At 41.0% G+C, this 22,393-nt stretch overlaps 1 protein-coding gene across 1 annotated transcript in view; it reads right to left on the reverse strand.

Annotated features, from left to right (window-relative positions):
• The window catches only part of LOC126416155 (putative transcription factor SOX-15), a 146,907-nt gene extending 124,747 nt beyond the window's left edge, over window positions 1-22,160 (reverse strand). Inside the window, exon 1 of the mRNA XM_050083709.1 lies at window positions 21,641-22,160. The gene's annotated coding sequence lies outside the window, so the exon portion shown is untranslated. The remainder of the gene's footprint in view (window positions 1-21,640) is intronic.
• Between the last annotated feature and the right edge of the window lie 233 nt (window positions 22,161-22,393).

The raw sequence follows: 22,393 nt of genomic DNA on the forward strand, positions 1-22,393 counted from the left end.
TTAAATTTTGCTGCAGAATATTCAATAAGGTAGCTAACTTGTTCAGACTATCCACTGTTTAATTTATAAAGGTACGCAAATTAAGTGCAAGGTCTGTTGTACAATTAACTTTCCGCAACTTGTCAAACAAGCGTAAAAACGTTTCCTGCTGATGCTTATCTCGCAAACGAGATATCTGCTTATATACACAGAAACGCAGTGCGTAAATTACCCTTCATTAGTTGATGTTGAACATTTAATTAGTAAAGTAGCTAAACAGGAGCTATATCGGATACGCACGAAAATATTTTAAGGATTACCAATATTATAATCGCTGGTACAGGACTCATGACTTAAAATTACAAGTGAATAGTTGTTTTCTTTGTGTGTGTTGATTATATCGTATCTGATGAGAGCATGAAAGCACTTTACGAACGTTGCATGCTACCTTAATAGATCTGTAACATACCTATTCCTGTGTTTCATAAGAAATGTTCTTGAGTTGTTAACTTTCGATTACTCGAGATTGGCCTTTATTGTTTTCTTCATGGTTTATTCCTACTAAAATTTATATAGGAAGGCTGTTTTTTAATTCCAAACTCTTTTCAAACTTTTGTCTATCCGACTGGGGTATAAAGACCTATAAATGCGAACATTATCAGACGGAAATTCGCTCTTGCCTGGCAATGAAAGTAACATCACAAAACTTCAGTCAGGAGAAGTTAATAGTATCCGGCTAACGGAAAGCGCACAGTTTTCTACGGTAAATAAGGGAGATGATATTCTAAATTATGTAGTTTTTCCATGGCGAGTCCAAGAATAAGTGGCCTAGCAAAGAACTGCCTCCTTTGTAGCGAAAGAAAATCATCCTTTAATTTTCTTTGAGCTAGTCATCCCGAATGTTATATAAATCTCCACTGAATTCAGAAATGCAACAGTTCCCTATTTCAGCATAGCTTTATGTTGGACTTTAATCTGGCTATTAATTTTCAAGAGATGAACAGTGGCAAAATTTGCAAGATGAATTACCTAATATACTGAGATTCTCTATCAGACGTTTAAATGAGAAAACAAATTCATTCTTTAGAGACAAGTTTCTCAAATATCTGGTAAGGAACGAACGTATAAACAGCGCAAAATTCACAGCATTTGAACGGCCACGCTACGCTAGCAGTTATTTCTATTTCAAATTACTGTTTGCCTTGCACTTACACGGCCGTTTTATGAGGAAGTCCTCCTACAACGGAAGACAATTTTTGAATGACGAACGCCACAGAAAGTTATTTATTTTCCTTCCAGATGTGCGGAAATGGTAAACGGAAATGAGCGGTTTTCTGTTAGTGGCTTATGATATATCTTCATGTAGCGACAAATGTATGTCCAAATCCTTGGATCCGTGTTACATGTGCTTGTTCTGACTGAACCATCGGTACATAAAACATGATTGCTTGAGTGTGTGGGGATCATGCTGACAGGACATGAATACCTGAAGTTTTGTGATTCTTGAGTTTCTCCCGGCGTATTTGATAATCAAAATATCCACGGGTGTACTGCCGGTCTATAGTGTCCAACGGGCACAATATTTCGGCGATCATACATGTCGCCATCATCTGACGATGGCGACGTGTATGATCGCCGAAATATTGTGCCCGTTGGACACTGTAGACCGGCAGTACACCCGTGGATATTTTGATTACCTGAAGTTTTATTAATATTAGTTCTTTGATGAGACAGCCCGTACGCGTCACAATAAGAAACAGAGTGATCTAACAAGTTGCCAAGGAAGGCATAGAAATGAAACAAGGAAATGGTGGGGCGGTCGATAACTGGGATCCTACCGTCTTTTATGCAACTTATAAATTGCCAATGGGTATGGAGATTTATTCGCATAACGTTTTTAGTAATGAAATGCCTCTTTGAAACTCTGTGCGGTCACAGACTTCCTGCCTGAACGTTCAGCCGTTATTTACCCGAAAAAAAAGCTATGCTATTTATCACTTACTCACGAGAGACCAACTGGTATAAGTTCGACGAACTGATTAATGTCTCACATACTACGCAGACAGCAAATATTTCCGAAATGTGTTATATACATGTGTCGTCATTTCTAGTTCGTTTATTAGCTTATGATAAACAACTCGGAAAGATTAATTTTTAATTATGTTACCCAGAAGTTGTAACACAACATATACATGTCATATTAATACACTCACATTTCACCTGATGAAAGAGGTTTAAGCCTTTGAAACCCGCTGTGGAAGTAAATAAACAGTGGATTGTAACAATAAACTTCTTGTTCCATTCGATATATAGTTAAATAATTATCTTTTGTTTTGTGGATTACTGATGACACGTAATACGAATAAGTGAATCGTATTTAGTAAAAGGAAAATAAACATGCACTTGCAAAAGATAGAAATTTGTTAATATCTTTATGATAAATTTGTTATTATCCTTACGATAATAACAAATTTCTGTCTTTTGCAAGTGAATGTTTATTTTCCTTTTAACTAAACACGATTCACTTATTCATATTACGTATCATCAGTAGTCTACAAAACAAAAGCCAGTTATTTAACTATATATTGAATGCAACAAGAAGTTTATTGTTACAATCCATTGTTTACTTACTTTTACAGCGCGTTTCAAAGGTTTAAACCTCCTTCTTCAGGTGAAGTTTGTATGTATTAATATGACTTGTATGTCTTGTGTTAGAACTTCGGGGTAACCTCTGGCACCCTCTAGTAGAGGAATAGAATACTATTTCAGACCACGGCTCTGTGGAGGTCTATGATTAAAAACTTAAGATAAAGGAAATGTAAAAATAAAACAGCTAAAATAGAATACCTTCACTGGTCACAGGCTTTTTTCTCTACTGTAGTGTGTTTCTTATACAATCTCACACTTTGTAAACAAAGAAGGTGTCTAGAAACTCCGAGGCGCAAAGAACACATAGCAAAAAACAGAAACAGTATTTAAAAGTACAAAAGGAAAATATAGCAAAACAAAACCGGTAGCTCGGAGTAAGTCTGAAAGCATTGTGGAGATCTTTGGTTCAGATATGTTACAGGAAGAAATATGTTACAGTAAATATCTCAAGTGGTACACGAATCCTTTTCTGTCAAGTTTATATAGCTTAAACTTTGTACTCATTTATGTAATCAGGTGAACTGTTGAAAACAGTAAGTGTAATAATAATGTTACTTACTGTGGAAAAAATATGTAATAATTTAGGCCAGGATTCAGAGACGAAGGATGAAAGGAGTCACAAATCGGTAGCAAAATTTTGGTTATACCAGAGCTGCGGATTGTTAAGGTAACATGTTTATCTCTTATAACTAAGTAAAGGCTGAAGTAAAACATTCATTATGCCTTAAAATAAAATGCAGATATACTATTTACTGTATCCTCTCATGTGTATACTCCCAAGCCGACAGAGGGTACAAATGGTTGGTGTGTTGGTTTATTTGAGAGTACGGCCATTCTGTTGTTCATTTGGGACATATCATAGAAACCTAACTAATTTATAGTAATTGTGAAGGGGGGATTGACGCTCTCTCTCTCTCTCTCTCTCTCTCTCTCTCTCTCTCTCTCTCTCTCTCTGTGTATGTGTGTGTGTGTGTGTATGTGTGTGTGTGTGTGTGTGTGTGTGTGTGTGTGTGCTAGCACGCGAAGCAAAATTAATAATTTAAGCTGCTGGTGTTAAAAACAGAGATAATATTCTTGTATATTTTGTCGTTTATGATGCACTCAGGTTGTTTCCTTTGGTGCTTATATTTCTGAAGTGTTTTTGCCTTTACGTTGGGTGTGTAGGATGCTGATACTTGTGTGGCCAGCATGGTGTTCTGTTTCCTGCATGTGAGTGACTATTACAGCTGTGTGGAAATTTTTGTTTTTTAGTGCTACCATGTGCTCCTCGAACCTAATCTCGAGTGATGTAGCTGTCAGGACTATACAGAAACTATACATACGTATTTTGGATGAAACATTTTGTGCTTCCAGGCAACAGGTTTAGATTATCTCATAATTCACAGTTATAGGGCTCTGATTATCACTTTCGTTTTCGCTATTCTTTTCGTGTGTCCATTGGTGTTTCATGTAAGTACTAGATGAACACAGTACAGGTTTCTAATTGATAGTATGTCATATCTATGAATTTCACTGTATATAACCTACGTTGCTGCACACTATACGTGGCCGGCCGGAGTGGCCGTGCAGTTCTAGGCGCTACAGTCTGGAACCGAGCGACCGCTACGGTCGCAGGTTCGAATCCTGCCTCGGGCATGGATGTATGTGATGTCCTTAGGTTAGTTAGGTTTAATTGGTTCTAAGTTCTAGGCGACTGATGACCTCAGAAGTTAAGTCGCATAGTGCTCAGAGCCATTTGAACACTATACGTGGCCTTGCTGTAGGGTTGACTCTAAAGCCTACATAGGAACCAGTTACGCACGAGAAGAGTGTGAAACATAAACGCCACTGATGATCCGTAATATGCATAAGTGAAACGTGTTTTTAACCAAACAAAATGTATATTCAGCTGCAAAAGACAGGTAATATTTGCTCCTGTCGACGTCATAAACATAACAGAAGTGTCACCTGAGGAAGAATGTCTGCACATATTACAAGTAAGTTTAATTTCAAATTTAAAACATGTAAATAAATTAGGACGAACAAATATTCGAATAGACTGTTTGGCCTTTGCAGACGACTTGGTTATTCTAACGCAGGACATCCAAATTGCTCAGAAACAAATAGAAATTCTTAAAGAAACAGCAGAAAGAGTAGGTCTCCAAATCTCATTTGAAAAAACACAGTATATGACTAGCAACAAACTGGCACCCAAACTTTTGGAAACTAAGTATGGAAAAAATCAAAAGAGTTTCGTAATTCAAATATTTAGGTGAAACAATCGCAGAGACTGGTCTAGAAAAAATTGGAAATGAAATTCGTTGTCAAAAGATGGAGACAGCTTTTAGACTTACAAAAGACATCTACAACAAAAAATGTCTCTCGAGGTACTCTAAATTGAGACATTACAACACGGTCATAAAACCAGAGTGCCTTTATGGGGCTGAAACGCTAATTTTAAACAGAAAAAAGGACATTCAAGAAATCCAAAAAAGAGAAAGAAAAGTAATCAGAAAAATTCTAGGTCCAAAATATACTGAAGAAGGAACATACAGGCTAAGAGCAAATAGTGAAATTCAACAATACACCAGCATATATTCGGATATGAAAAAACGCAGATTAAAATTTTATGGGCATATTAAAAGAATGGATGCTACCAGACTAACTAAACAAGTAGTGGAATTCTACGAAAATCGAAGTAAAGCTAAATTTGAGACAATAAAATGGATTGCTGCTATAAAAGAGGACATGAAAGAGGCAGATATAAAACAAGATGAAATTCAAGACAGAAAATTATTTAGGCAAAAAATTCATGACTGGGTAGTTGGTCAAGCTGAAAAACCAAAGAAAACTGGAACCACATGGTCTGATGAAAGGAAAAGAGCTCATTCCGAGAGAATGAAAACAATTTGGGCAGAGAGAAAGTCTAAAAGAAAATAACTGAATGCCCCGTGATTGTACTTCGCGTGGTCCAGTAGGGCCCAAACGTGAATAATAATAATAAATAAATACACGACCAACCAAGTAAGATGAAAAGTTGGTAAGGGAGTATACTTAAATTGGCAGCCACTATGTTTCACAATACTGTAGTGGAAGACAATGGTTCACACGACGCATTATTATTGTTACTGGTAAAACTGCTGAAGCCGGCCGGGGTGGCCGAGCGGTTCTAGGCGCTACAGTCCGGAACCACGTGACCGCTACGGTCGCAGGTTCGAAACCTCCCTCGGGCATGGATGTGTGTGATGTCCTTAGGTTAGTTAGGTTTAAGTAGTTCTAAGTTCTAGGGGACTGATGACCTCAGATGTTAAGTCCCATAGTGCTCAGAGCCAAAACTACTGAAGCCGACTTATCCCTCACCTTTCACGAGCCTATGTCACGGAGACCGGCACCCACCGTGCACCCATGCAGCACCTGCTGCCCTCCACGGCGTTCGCACTCGCTGATTCGTTCCGGGTTTTCAGGAAGCGTTTGCCATGCTAAAGAGTGGAGGAAATGACCGGACCGCATGGCCCACTAATTGTGATGGCCTGGCCGGTTGTCGGTTACGCTGCGTGCCCGCAACACACTCCCGTCTCGCGCGATCCGTGCATATCAATTAAAAAATCCTCCGCAACGTTTCCCCCCGAGAATTACGGAAACACAGCACCGGCGGAATAAAGAGATTCAGACTGTGCATCCGCGTAGGGACTCATCTGCATGAAGAGCCGGTGGAGTTGCTGCCACAGCCAGAGTCGTTCCTCCGTACTGCCGGCTTCAGAAAACGGAGAGGTGGCGAACGTCAGTAACAAAACAGTCCAGATCCGAAAAAGTGGGTCCTCAGCAGTGACCTCTCTATCTCTTTTTTGCTGAACAAAAAATAAGTACTATCTCACAAGAAACTAGAGTGTCTTAGATCTTCTTTGCAACAAAACATAAAGCACATTTTTTTAGGTCTTCTTTCTACTTGTTTGATGCGCAAGTTCTTAGAAACATTACATTTCAGAAAAAGAGGTATGGAACAATATGACGTCACTGGCTGTTCTTCTGGAGGAGTGAGCTTCGAATTCCAGCCTGGACCTTGTAATGGTTCTTTATTTACGTGACCATTACGGCACTCCAACCCCATTTCTCGATACCAGTAATATCGTACTGCTTTTCTGAGAAGTAAGGGACATATTTTTGTGACAATATTCGCATTTCGTTTTATTAATGTATAATTACTCCGATGTATCGACATATTACAGTGATTTGGTTCTTGTGTGTATTCATTTCTGTGAGACTGTCATAATCTTTGACTTACATGTAACAGTTTTGGTGCGAATGCGCACAGAGCAGTCTTTGTTTCACTTTGCAGAAGTTAAGTTGTTATTTCGCTTTTTAAAAGATCAGTCAAGTCTAGTGTTTGGTTGAAGTGGAAATTAAATATATGAAGATTGATACAAAACTGTTTTCTTGATGATGTGACAATTAAGAAGAAGCATATGTGAACTTACAAGAAGTTTAATAAAAATGTGGATCGTGAACACTAGGTCAAAAATTATTTCTACCATATCATTGTTCTGATCTGGGATTGTTTGATCATTAAGAATTTTCTGAAAAACGCATTTGTTAGGTCTTCAAATGTTGCGAAAATACAGATCTGGACCTTCTAGCAGTCAAAATGGAATCACCCTAGAATCAACAAGATGAGCCATAACAACTTCGACGAAATCTACGTGGGAATCCATTCAAGATAAGTGCCAAAATTAATGACTTTTCTACAGTGACTTCATTATTTCCATTCTAAGGATACCATCCACAGTCAATAACTTTGTTGTTGCCCGATAAAGCAAACATATGCTGCGTGAGCAACATTATTAATCTGATTTATAATCTACTTTGCAAGGGGTGGTATTGTTAGAACCTCTAGGTTTGAATGATCCGTAGTCTTCCTAAATCACGTCACGCGATTTCTGAGATGGTCCCTTCCACAACAGCATGGTCAATTTCTGCACGCTACACACACCAGCGAAGGGTCGCATTGATAGAAGTGTGCGTATCTAGCACACATACAGAAATATGCAAGAATTATTTTCTTTTCGCGCAGCATCCGAGAGTGTAATGAGAAAGGAATGAATATGACGTGACGAGTGAAAATCTGAGTTAGACATGAGCCCGAACGCAGACATCTATCTTACCCTAAGAGCAGTCACCTCGACCACCACTAGACTGTCTGAACGCGCCTCCAGATTTGGCTCAAAACTGTGTTTCCACCTATGATTTTTGCACGCTACTGCTAGAGGTTCTCCCACTATGGTCTATGTGTCAATAAAATAGCATCACTGCAGACCGGAGACTGTGGTGACCACAGCTTATATACTATACCAGTCATCCCCACCATTCTCTCTTTTCATTACGGCGAATCTAACGGAATTGTATGAGTATGGGCCACAACTAATATAGCTCCAAGTCGCCTTTCATGTAAGTGTACAATAGCTTACATAGCACTAATGTGAATAGTTACCACGCTGATGCTTCAAGATGTCTACTAATCACTGTGGTAACGAAAAACATCGGTCAGTGTAGGCACCTAGCCACGATTTTGAAATGACAGAAATTTTAAGACATGTAAAGTGGAGCGGCTTCGCGAATTTATCGAAAACAAGGACACCTTTTGAGAGTGCGAATTTATATCTGCACAGATAACCGCGTCCGGCACAAGTGTTATCTACTTAAGAGGGCGGACAGCTGCCCTTTATCGAGATTATCTAATAACAAGATACAGGCGGCGAACGCAAGACGCTGTAATGACGAGTGAACCGAGTGATGCGTCATCTATTTAGCTTCAACGCGAGGATATAAAAAGTGAGCTAGATCAAGTACATGGACGTGCGAGAAACAGAGCTCCGATAAAAGCATATCATTAGGTCATCTATGGATAAAGCGGACTTGGGATGATACGGTGACCAGCCGCAAAAAACGTTCGATTGCTGTATTTCCATAATTTTTTTCCATAACTCCCTTGCTCTTTCTGCTCCCTACAAATTAGCTCGCCGCCGGCCAGTGTGGCCGAGCGGTTCTAGGCGCTTCAATCTGGAACCGCACGAACGCTAGTGTCGCAGGTTCGAATCCTGCCTCGGGCATGGATGTGTGTGATGTCCTTAGGTTTAAGTAGTTCTAAGTTCTAGGGGACTGATGACCTCAGATGTTAAGTCCCATAGTGCTCAGAGTCATTTTTTGAAATTAGCTCGCCGAATTCTACACGTCAATTTCGCTCCGTGGCTTAGCTTAAGATACATTTCGATAGTAGAAAATAAAACGAACGCTACGTCTAGATCTGCGCTCAACATGTCAATCGTAAGAACATCATAGGTGTAACGCAGACTCATAAAAATTCTTTGAAATGGGAAATGTTGAAAAAAAAATATCGGAACAACTTAGCCTACATGAAAGTATTAGAGACAGACAGACAGATACACACACACACACACACACACACATACACACACACACACACACACACACACACACACACACACACACACACACACAGAGAGAGAGAGAGAGAGAGAGAGAGAGAGAGAGCGCTTGTGCAACATGGTCGCATGATTCTCAGTGTCTGTTTAACATTCCTAAACGTGAGAAGCATTATCTAATAAAAAGTGGTTGTTTCCACTATATTCATGTGACTGAGACTGCAATGACGGTCTGCACCAGCAGAGGTAATTCTTTAAATGTCCTACGTAACACCTGTCTACAACTCTTCAACAAGTGCCTTTCAGTCTCTATTGAAGTCAGCCACAGATGTTTCTCACACTTGAATGATAACCTGTTCGTAGCAATAGTCTACTGAACATAATAATAAATAAACAATACTAAGGTTAAACATGTGTCGCTACTGGAGTGCCAAGCCGACGCATGTTAATAACTGAGAACTACGCAAAATTTAATTTTTTGAACAGCAACATTTCTTAATTGCAAATTCCGCACTGTAAATATTCGAATAAGTGGTAAATGCCTCATGTATCATACAAATCATAACGTGTGAACCATATTTTCGCAATAACATTTCTTTTGTTTGCGTGTTTTGGGTTCTTTCTCGTGTTCTGTGGATCTAGGTATTTCAGAACAAGTTCTCACGATCGTTTTTAAAGGCTGTAGTGACAACAAAAATGAAAAGCATTGCTAACAACCAAATTTTCATCGAATAGAAAATCTATTTGACTGTGTTAATCGATATGCATATCTCGTGCACTTAACGTATACCCTCTACTGCTTATGAAAACATACATTGCTTTACTAAAAACACAAACTGATTAAATTTATCGCATGTTTCTCTCCGAAGATGGGCTTAGGCTCTAAATCAGATACAATAGCACAAATCATTCACTCTGCGAAATTCTGTTAGGCGGAAACAGTTTTTTTAACTGTTTTAAACAATTTCAGACTTTTATAGCCAGTCATCATGCGGAAAAAATATGAACATTTCATTCTGACCTTATCATAGGCATGGAATTAAATTCTGGACTGCGCTCACTACCAATACCAGTGGATGAAAGTTCTAACAGGTGGTATTTGCGGCCTTGATGAGTATGTTTGCAGGGTCTCATACGGTGGTCCAAGGCACATTTCACTGTCCAACGTTTCGTCCCCTAATGCTGGAGACGTCATCAGAGGCTATAAACAAGCTCGGCAAGCCGAACTGTTTTCATGTACCCGCCTTGAAACACGGCCTAATGTCCAATTAAAAAAAAAAAAAATGTCACGAAGGGTGCACCACACTGGGAGCTGTAGAGCCACTGTGGGGATTCCGACTGTTTTGCCACTTCCGCTGTGCAAACCACTCTGCCTGATAGTTGTCAAGTAGGAAACTTTTTTGAACAGGGAAATTTCGACCATTTGAATAAAAAAAATTAGCCCTGCCCTAACTAAAATTAAGAAAAATTTTTGTCCTTCCTGGAAACTCTATCGATATTTCGGAATTTTTTAGGAGATTTAGACTTTAAACATCATAATTACTGCGAACTCAATAGTGACAAAATTACAAAGAAAACCGTTTTTGAAGGGAAGTTTGTAGATAGCAAACGCAATGCGGTAAGCAACTTTGGCAAAATTCGTTGCTATCGAGCTATTTTGGTAATCAACGAAAAACTAAAAATATTTTAGTGAGTCCAAAAGCTTACAAGATAAGTATTTTAAGTGCTTTTCCCCGCAGAAAAAAAACTTTTTTTTAAAAAAAACTGTGCTCGCGCATTATCTAAAATTAAAAACAGAATTTTGACGTTCTGAGAGACATTTGAAGAGATGTATTAATGTATTAGGTTGATGGATAAGCTGGTGGTAGGGTTTTTGTTTTGCATGTTGGTATTAGGGTTGCTATGGGTTTATTTATCATCCTTCATTTTTTGTTTATAGTTCACTGTTGCTATAGGAGTTTACATATCGTCATTGTGTCACTTGTAAACAGCGAGTGAAGTTGTGAACACTAGAAATTGGAGTGCCAAGTGGAGAAATCGGAACATTTCCGGCGTATTGTTCTGTTCGAGTTTGTTACAGGGGTCACAGCAGCAGAGGCAGCTGGAAACATTTGCGCCATGTGTGGGGATAATGCCATTAAACAGGGCACTGGAAGAAAATAGTTTTCTCTTTTCAAGGACTCTGCGTTCTGGAAGAACTTCGGGCTTTGATAAAGATTTTTAAAACACATTAATCCACAATGATCCACGTCAGTGTACTCGAGAACTGACAAATTTGATGAATTTTGATCATTTCACCATCCTGCGACATTTGCATGCAATGGGGAAGGTTCAAAAATCGGGTGTATAGGTACCGCATGCTCTAAGCGAAATTCACAAAAATCAGCGGTGTAGCCGTATGTGCCTCTCTGTTTGCTCATCAATTGGCTCGTGAACAACACCGACCATTCCTACCCCGTATCGTTACTAGTGATGAGAAATTATGTTTTTATGCAAACACAAGGAAAAGAAAGGAATGGATGAGCCCAAACATAGAAGCAACTCACTGTACGAAGACTAGCGCGCATTCGCAAAAGATAATGTTATGCATCTGGCGGAACAGCGACGGTGTAATATAGTACGAACTGCTTTTCCGAGGTGTAACAATGACTGCTTGCATTTATTGTCAACAACTGAGACATCTTGCAGACGCCATCAAAGAACAACGAACAGGAAGACTGCGTGAAGTGCTGCTACCCCACGATAACGCCAGCCCACTTTCTACTAGATTAACAAAAAACACCATACAGGAGTTGGGTTGGGAAGTCAGTCCGAACACACTTTATTCACCTGATCTTGCGCTCTTAGATTCCCACCTTTTCCGCTCTCTATCGAACAAACATCAAGGGACTTCCTCTTCTGATGAAAATGCGGTCGATGAGTTGTTCGCCTCAAACCGACGTGTTGTCTACAGTCGCAGAATCGAGAAGTTACCGCAGGGAGCGGTAGGCTATTTACAGTTTGTACAGGAACCAGATGGCATTTATAAGAGTCGAGGCGCATGAAAGGGAAGCAGTGCCTCTGAGCACTATGCCACTTAACTTCTGAGGTCATCAGTCGCCTAGAACTTAGAACTAATTAAACCTAACTAACCTAAGGACATCACACACATCCATGCCCGAGGCAGGATTCGAACCTGCGACCGTAGCGGTCACGCGGTTCCAGACTGAAGCGCCCTTAACCGCACGGCCACACCGGCCGGCGAAGCAGTGGTTGGGAAGGGAGTGAGACAGGGTTGTAGCCTATCCCCGATGTTATTCAATCTGTATATTGAGCAAGCAGTAAAGGAAACAAAAGAAAAATTCGGAGTTGGAATTAAAATCCATGAAGAAGGAATAAAAACTTTGAGGTTCGTCTATGACACTGTAATTCTGTCAGAGACACCAAAGGGCTGGAAGAGCAGCTGAACGGAATGGAAAGTGTCTTGAAAGGAGGGTATAAGATGAACAACAACAAAAGCAAAAAGAGGATAATGGAATGTAGTCGAATTAAATCGGTCGATGCTGCGGGAATTAGATTAGGAAATGAGACGCTTAAAGTAGTAAATGAGTTTTGCTATTTGGGGAGCAAAATAACTGATGATGGTCGAAGTAGAGAGGATATAAAATGTAGACTGGCAATGGCAAGGAAAGCGTTTGTGAAGAAGAGAAATTTGTTAACATCGAGTATAGATTTAAGTGTCAAGAAGTCGTTTCTGAAAGTATTTGTATGGAGTGTAGCCATGAATGGAAATGAAACATGGAAGAAAAATAGTTTAGACAAGAAGAGAAGCTTTCGAAATGTGGTGCTACAGAAGAATGCTGAAGATTAGATGGGTAGGTCACATAACTAATGAGGAAGTATTGAACAGAATTGGAGAGAAGAGAAATTGGTAGGTCATATTCTGAGGCACCAAGGGATCACCAATTTAGTATTGTAAGGCGGCGTAGAGGGTAAAAATCGTAGAGGGAGACCAAGAGATGAATACACTAAACAGATTCAGAAGGATGTATGTTGCAGTAGGTACTGGGAGATGAAGAAGCTTGCACAGGATAGAGTAGCATGGAGAGCTGCATGAAACCAGTCTCTGGACTGAAGACCACAACAACAACAACCACCCCAGTGTTGGCAGACTATTGTAAACAGTGAAGGAAAATATGCTATTGATGACTAAAGTCTCTGTTATCAGTCATGTTTATTAAACTGACGGAAAAATAGTACGAACTTACGCACCAGCTAACGTGACCTTCGGACTTGTTTTATTTTATTTTGGTTGGAAGAGACAGAGAGTTTAAGGCGATTTCTTATAGTCGTGGAGAACAGATTGCTGTGATAGTTGCCCGCGGGAACTCAGTACTTGTCACGACAGCATCGCAGCGTTAGATCTTGATGCCAAGTAATTTAACTCAAACAACAGTTGACGGGGCCAGTGTGGTTTTTGTCGTGTTCAACTGTACGTTAGCAGCTGGCTACCGATCCTCGCCCGGCCCCAGACGTGAGCCCGCTTCCTCTGGTATCGAGCGATTCCTCCCGCTCCCTGCGCCTTCCGCAGCCCTTTCCCACCCTCCGATCAGCATGCCCGGCGCGACGTCGAGATGCGGCGCCGCCGGCCCGACAAATTGCCCCACACTGCAGGCAGGCTGCAGCGGGGAGCGATCACGTGGAGCGTGACGATTGACGATCGCAAACGCGCGCCTGGCCGTGTGACGCAGCGATCGCTTTGGCTTGCGACACCTCTCTGAAACCGCAGAAGGCCCTGGGGGCTTTTTCACCTCGTCCTCGGAACAGCTGACTGAGAAGTGTCCGCTTTTTTACGCGGCTCCTGACGTAGAAGGCCCAAATGATTTAACAGGTAATTTTACGCCACCCTCGAGACACGGAGAGAAAAAACAAAAACAATAACGATGCACTTTAATTCTCAGATTAACACGAGCTTTTATACAAGAAATAAAATCAAGGTAATTAGGTTTTATAATGCTCGCGCCAGTCACAAAATATGCTTAAATTTGTAGCTAAGCATTGCGATTTGAGCCTCATAGTGAAGCAGTCTTTCAGATTACGTCAGTAGATGACTATACTGTGTTTATAGCCTAATATTCTAATCGTCGTTGAAGTTCGACTTCCCTAGCCCGAGTGACAGCGTAAAAATGTAGATTCTTAATGCTGGTTAACTTCAACATTGTCTTATATATTGTTGCTCGGAACATTTATGTTAAAAATTTGAGCATTACTATACAGTTTTTTATGGGAAGTTTCACTTCGTACTTAAAGCTCTGAATAACGAGAAACCTTTAATTACTACGTTCTGAAGTGTCTGCGTGATCGTGTGAAAGAACGAGTGCAATTAATTCATGACGTCTAAAATGAGAACATGCCCCTATGAGGAGTTCAAAAAACGACATTTTTATATAAAAAACACGCGTAAACCTAATGTCAAGACAAATCTTGCGATAACAAACAAACTTTTAGTTTGTCTACACCTACATGTTTCAAATGGCTCTGAGCACTATGGGACTTAACGTTTGAGGTCATCTGTTCCCTAGAACTTAGAACTACTTAAACCTAACTAACCTAAGGACATCACACACATCCATGCCTGAGGCAGAATTCGAACCTGCGACCGTAGCGCCAAGAACCGCTCGGACACTCCGGCCGGCGTCTACACCTACATCTATATCGACATGACTACTTTAAAATTAACAATTGAGTAGAGGAATCATCGAACCACCATTAATCAACTTCTCTATCGTTCCACCCTCGAACAGCGCGCGGGAAAATCGATCACTTAAATCTTTGTGTGCGAGCTCTGATTTCTCTTATTCTCTTATGATGATCATTTCTCGCTACCTAGGTGGGCCCCAACAAAATATTTTTACACTCTGAGGAGAAAGTTGGTGTGAAATTTTATGAGAAGGCCCTACCGCAGAGAAAAACACTTATATTTCAACGACGGCCACCTCAATTCGTGTATCATATCCGCGGCACTCTCGCCCCTATTTAGCGATAACGCAAAACGTGCAGCCCTTCTTTGAACTTTTTCGATGTCCTCCGTCAGTTCTATCTCGTGCCGATCGCACACCGAACAGCAGTCCTCCAGAAGAGGGTGGGCAAGCGTAGTGTAAGCAGATTCCTTAATAAACCTGTTACATTTTCTAAGCGTTCTGTCAATAAATAGCAATCTTTGGTTTGCTTTTCCCCACAGCATTATCTGTCTGACCGTTCTAATTTAAGTTATTCGTAATTTAGTTGAGTTTACAGCCTTTAAATTTGTGTGATTTATCATGTAATTAAAATTTAGTGGGTTCCTTTTACTGCTCAAGTAGATGAAATCACACTTTTCATGATGTAGAGCCAACTGCCACTTTTTGCACCATACAGATATCTTATCTAAATCATTTTGCCATTTGTTTTGATCATCTGATGACATTACATGACGGCAAATGACAGCATCATCTGCAAATAATCTGAACGGCAGATATTACTTCTGATTGTACTCGAAGACTTTCCGTCAATTACTCTACTATTCATAACACCGCAATTGTAAATGTCGAGAAAATTAGATCGAAACACTAAAAAAATCCCAATTTTTCATTTATATTTTTATGTCTGACTCAAAATAAATGATTGTGTTTTAAGTACGTAACACAGCTAGAGACACTTCAGAGCTATGAGCAAAATGGGTACAGAATATACTCATAAATTTTAAATTACAATTAAAAATGTCAAAGCAGTCCAGTACACAGGGTAAATTGTTCCACTCACTCACAATACCTGCTGTAGAGCACAATTTTTTCCGGCAATTTTACTTGAACGTTGACAGCGGTACACAGCAGTTTGGTAAACTCTACTGATTAAGAGTTTGCGATATGCACCTCGTGTATGAGTCTATTGAAAACAGTGGAAGAACGTCAACTGCTCTATGCTGAGCGGTTCTCGCAGACACGGTAAACGCATCACAGTAGTTTTACCTCCGTGAATAGGCACGTAGAAGAAAATTGATCTTTCCGCGTTATAGTGATTGAACATTACATGCTTTTTCACTATTGCGAAGTTATTTTCAAAGAAACAAAGATTAACAAACCGAATAATTACACTATTTTCCAATAACGAGTCACTGGAGACCATAGATCCTTTACACAGAAATACAGAGGAAATATCCAACCATCTCCAAAATTTTGTGGAGTTCGTATTCACTGTATAAAAGAAGTGAGGGACACACTTGATTTTCCGAAAAATTAATAACGCTGCCTGTATAGAAGGAGAAGGAGATGTCTAAGACGCATCACTAACGAAATTAGTAGAGTAACTGCACCTATTTTTAATCCTAATGGCCCGGGTTCGATTCCCGGCTGGGTCGGAAATTTTCTCCGCACAGGGACTGGGTGTTGTGTTGTCCTAATCATCATCATTTCATCCCCATCGACGCGCAGGTCGCTGAAGTGGCGTCAAATCGAAAGACCTGCACCAGGCGAACGGTCTACCCGACGGGAGGCCCTAGCCACACGACATTTCCATTTCCATATCAACGAAAATTGCTTTGAATTACACATTCCGTGGTTCACTAGCAGAGTATATTTCGAAAACACTTAATACCAGGTAAGAAATCCGATTTAATAGTCGTCAGAGATAAAACCAGCGTTTTTGATAAGGACAATGTTCTACAGGAAGACTGTTCTGCTGCAATTGCTGTGTAAGGTAATAAGTAACAGTTTTTAGCAGAGAAGTACGATGAACATATCCAAATCATTGAGAGGAAACATCAAAGAAACACAAAAAAGTTGGAAGAGAACAGATACAGACATAATAAAACTGCACATGTACCGTGCAGGGGAGACATTTTGAGAAGGAAACAGAAGATACAAACTCTTACAAAAAAAATTTAAGCAGTGGACGAAAAAATGCCCTTTTAGGGCATAGAAAATTTAATGCAAGAAACTGCTTAATGCAGAAAATGCGAAGAGAAAGTAGTATCTGTATGTCTGAGGTTGCACCACAGCGCTAATACAGTCATTGCTGTGAAACTGAATTTAATGGAAGTACAATAATAAATTTGACGTTGAAAATATGACAGTTTTGCAAGTTGTTTATGACATCTACGGATCTCTACAGTTGCAACCAGTCTCTTGCGAGAGCATTAGAGTCCATGTCACACTTGGTTTTATCAGATAGAGCGATCTAAACATTATGTCTGCGAGATCTCAACGAATGACTCATTGAAACTGTCACCATGCAAGACTCGATAATTATTCTGAAAAATAAGGGATTATGAATACATTAATAACGAAAGGGACAAATTATCTTGCGTTGCGACGGGTTCTCGCTAACTGTAAAACACATATTGCAATACATTAATTAGCGCACCTACATATGCTTTGCTACCGGATCTTTTCGACGAACACGCGTTATAAGTAATCATGAATAATTAAAAAACTGTTTTCGTAAACGCTCCTATTTCGAAACGAGAGTCACGTCGCACGCTGCAAATGCAATATTTCTGAAGAACAAAGTAAGCAACGACAGTGACAGCTCTTATACTCAAAAAATATAAACAGAAAATGTATCTCATGCTCTTTAAGAAGATACTGAGTCCCTACTCGAAAAACTGAATTGCAGAAAGAAATAATTCATACATATTTTATTTTGTAGGAAACTAATCCTCGTGCAACTGAATGTTTGCAAAATCTAGTAAGTAGAGAGTGGTTTACCACGCCGAGCGAGGGACAACATACGTAAATATAAGAGGTGAACAGACGTGTTAGGCTCAAAATTACGTCTACAATCGTGCAAGGAACGAAACTCATAAATATTGAAGCACTAGAACACAAAATTTTCAAGGCAGTTGTAATGAAAGTGAAACTTGCAAAAAAGGAGAACTATTAATTGTTAGTCGGCAGGAAAGTGAAAAGCTATAGGTTATAAAAAGTAGGCGCGGAGTATCCTTTAAGAAAAGTTGGTTTTAAAAAAAAATCAAGGATAGTGCACAATAGGAAAATCAAAGTACTTTTTTAATAGGAGCGTGCAACTGTGAAAGGTAAAAATTAGAAACAAAAAGCAGTTGCAGTGCTTGGTAATAAAAATTAAGTGATAAGCAAAGATCAAAACAATACGTTAAAAAGTCAGAAATTCAATAATCTTTTCGTAATAATGGCGCTTTCAATGGTAACAATACAAACGACGCATAATTAGTTTTTCTAAAATTTAGGCGTTTACACTGAAATACGAATTAACCTGATCGTGAGGTTGAACGGTGCTGTTCTTGCATAATACTGGAATATTACAAGGAGCGTGCAGTGAACACTGCTTATAATTACTTGTTAGTCTCACGCGGGACCCGAACCGAGAAAAATGTTTATCTGAGACAGACAAAAAGCGTTTTTGTTGGTGCGGTACTCAGAGTAAAAAGAGAAAAAAATATTCTGTGAAGCAAACTAGTTTGAATTAATTTCGTTTGAATGGGAACACCTGGTTGCATAAGTTCTCGTTTATAGCTCGTCAGGAGAGAGGGTGATAAGAGAAACGTGACGTGAATTTTGTATTTGTGTTTACACTGAGATACGCGGCACAGTAGGCAGACGAAAGCAGGCTCACCAACATACTGCCCGCAGTCCTTTTAACGTTGCACGGCGAAATAGCGGGCGCAGCTATCATACGCTGCCTAACACAGGAAAAGCCTCTTCCTGATTTATCGGTGTAACCAGACGTATTGATTTATTATCATTGAACTGGTTCTGTCGGTGAACCTTTGTGAAATTTCGAAGCGAGCTGATTTTATTCTCAGAGAAAAGACGTAATAAATTCGCATATAGTCCTCTGTCGCGAGTGTGCGTGGTGGGTGAGAGAGACACCTGGTGGAAACACATGACGGCAGCCGGCAGTGAAAGTTCGTGGCATTAACGAACAAACAGGACACAGCATAAGGCGCGTCTCGTTTGGTTTCTTATACCCCGCACAGCGATTGATTTCCCACTCCACTACTTTGGAGCAGCTCACTTCACAAACTACAGTGGTAACTTTCAAATTGTTTGCGGTCGGCGTTAAAACACTGTTTAATTCTCCAACACGCTTAAAGAGTTAAATACAGATTGCGTTAAAATGGTGATTTCACGCGACAAAGGCGCCAGGCCGATGTTGTTGTACTTAAAATATTTTCAGATTTATAATTCGTACCTCGTAACATATCGCGTAGTATACCGTCTTGTGTCAATGTGGAAGCAGGGCCGCTAACTTATCATCTGGACAGCAAACAGGTAAATTTTTCGCACTCCTATATTTACTTATTTTTGTAATAGAGTCATAACACTTTAGCGAAGTGGAGCCTTCCTTTTGCGGAGATGGTTGTACAGAAGTATAAACGTATGATGTTCCTACTAGTACAAACTTGTTGGTTAACCAATCGAGATTTACACCGTTGAAACAAATAATTTGAAGGGAACTTTGTGGTGCTACTGACAGCGCACTCTGCAGTACACTGATTTTTCAGACAATGTAGCAAGAAAAAAAACGGAGTTGAAAGTAACTAGATTCTACTGAGAACCTTAAGGCACTGTGACGGTACCCGTTGCAGCCCATGTGCAACGGACCGCGTCTGTCTTTGGCAGATGTGTGTCTGCTCTACCAAACACAGTTGCTTCCAACTGTGCCACATGTAGACTATGAAAGGTGTTTTGGATATTTTGGTCCGAAAAGGTGTTTTGGATATGTTGGTCCGAGGGCCGCCAAAAATGGTGTAGGGACTCGGCAAATACTACTGTGACAATTGCAGGTATGAAACCACTGTAATAGCAATGCATCTACATTGTCAGTATTATTACTCCTTTAAGGAAAGGGAGTGCTGTTTGGGAAATCATGACATTTATCATACACGAAGCACATTTTGAGTCGTTGTTCTACGCCAATAGCTAAACGCTTGTGGTCCAAATCCGTCTTCCCTAATATCGTTTTTGCAATTAGCTCTGGGACTTAGTTTTTTTCCCACGCTACTACCCCTTTATCCCCCTCTCCCACTTTTGTGCATACATGCTAGATCTCAAATAGACTTCCGTCTACAATGATCACACAATAGACGGCTCCCCCTGACTTTCCATCGCTGCATATCTATTGTCGAATATCGTAAGCAGTAAGGATGTGAGTTTAACCTCGCGTGTGCCAGGCACTGTCGGTTACTCAAATTCACATTTTAGGACGCAATTCTGACCACGCGAGTAGACCGGCCACCAGTAAACAGTCCCTACCAGCGATCACGGTGAACATGCTTTTCTTCTGTTGTGTAAGCCTCTAGAGAGTCTGCAGTTCTAAAATTAAAATTAGGTTTCATAATACCACTGCCCGTCACAAAACACGCATCGTTATATGTTGAGTGCGATTTGTTATTATCATTAACACTGACATTCAGTATTGCACACAACCTCAATCCCTTTAGCTGTTTCTTCTTCTGCGTTCGTCACTGTTTAGAACTCAGTTAAACAATGTATTCCGATCCGTTCCAACTAGGTGCAAACAACCTCATATCTGTGTATACGCAGTTTATACATGTAACTCGCCACTATCTGCATTAACATTACACTTGCTTTTTAAGTGCACTTTTTATATTAACGCAGATAATGGCAAATGTAGCTTACATTTTTATTGTTCTGAAGTTCAACCCAGCCAAAAACTATATGAACGTACAATGCAATTGCTATGTAAACAGATAATAAAGTTACTGAAAAAAGACTAATTTGTCACGATGCGTTTCTACCTTCGGCTCATCGTCAGAAGAGTTTTGATTGTATTAGAATATGTCCACAGTTTGATTATAATCTTAACTCCGAGGTTCAGAGACGTGTGGCTGTTAATATCATCTGCCAGTGGCCCAACAACTGACACGCGTTGCAACTAAATAAACATAGTATAAAACACAAATATTTTAATTCACAGTGTCTGTAATTTTACTAAACAGTGTCCTTTAGACAGACAAAAAAAAAGTGTATTACAAGTCTCGAAGGGACAAAAACACGATAACTTCTCTTCCTGTTGCAAGAAGCACATACTGTGGCGTTAGGGGATGTGGACAGCGTGGCTTATGCAGGTCGGGAGAGCGTGCACGGATAGCCGATGTGGTTAAGTCGGCTGCTCGCGATATATAGGAATACGGGTTCGAGTCCCAGGCCGACACAAATGTTCATGTGTTACTAATAAACAGTACAGCTGACGTCAAAGTGATTTTGCACTTAATGAATAAAATTTCATATTGTCCGAGACTGATGCAGGTCTTCCGATACGGTCCCTTTTCAGCCTCGGAGGTATAGCGAACCCCGCTGCAGACCTCCCCAAGCAAAACGGAGCAGGCTCTGGAAATTATGTCAGAGACCAGCGATTCAACAAACAACACGTCACAAGCGCTTATCGTGTACTGGAAAAAGAAACGGAGAGTACAGTCACGAATGTTTTGTGAGTGGTATTGCAGTGTGAGACTTAATTAATTGGCTTCGAATACTGGGAGACGTAGATTCCTTTGAACACGCGCTTGCACTCTCCGCAGATCAGTGTGTCACCAAGTGTCGGGTGTATAGGTGTGAAGAGAAGGAGTGTCGGCTTACAGGAAGGCGGAGGCGGCGTCGTGGCGCTGGTGCAGCTGCAGGAAGAGCAGCGGCGCGCCGCCGGCGTCCAGAGGCGTCGGCGTCGGCGTCGGCGTCCCGCAGTCGGCCGCCAGCCTGCCCGTGGCGCGCACTATCGCTCACCGCCGCACACACGGGCACCTCGGCAGCCCCGCTTCCTCTGGGCCTCTCGCTACCTCTGCGCCTCTACCTCGCTATCGCCAGATAAGCCGGCGCCGTCATCTCGATAACGACGCTTCTTATCGGCAGTGCCGTGTCGCGCCGGGCCGCCTCCTCCGCTCCTGCTATTTCTTCTTCTAACCGCCGCACTGTCCTGTACCGGCGGATCGCCCCAGCCGCGCGCGAAATCACCCGGCACACAAATCCTTTCTTTTATTTTGTTCCCGACACGAAAACAATCCTCACAACAACACGACAAGCTGGCGAGCGGACGGTCTCGAACACACGCGCGTCTCGTCGCCCCGCCGCCGCTGCCTCGGCGCTGCTGTAGCTGACACCTGGGCGGCCGCGGTCGCACTGGCTGGCGCTGCCCGCCTCACCTGCCCGCGCCCACCGGCCGCCTGCCGGCAGCTTCCCCGCGCTGCCGCCAGGGGCGCTGCTGCTCGCTGCTGCCGTCGCCGGCGCCACACGGCTCCGCGCCGGCCCCCATCCATCTACATCTACACACAGCACTCTACACTCAGCATGGCACAGGGTATGTCCCGTTTTACCAATTATTAAGGCTTTTTCCTATCC

This window comes from Schistocerca serialis, chromosome 8 (genome assembly GCF_023864345.2).
Source record: "Schistocerca serialis cubense isolate TAMUIC-IGC-003099 chromosome 8, iqSchSeri2.2, whole genome shotgun sequence".
Classification (NCBI taxonomy): Eukaryota; Metazoa; Arthropoda; class Insecta; order Orthoptera; family Acrididae; genus Schistocerca; species Schistocerca serialis.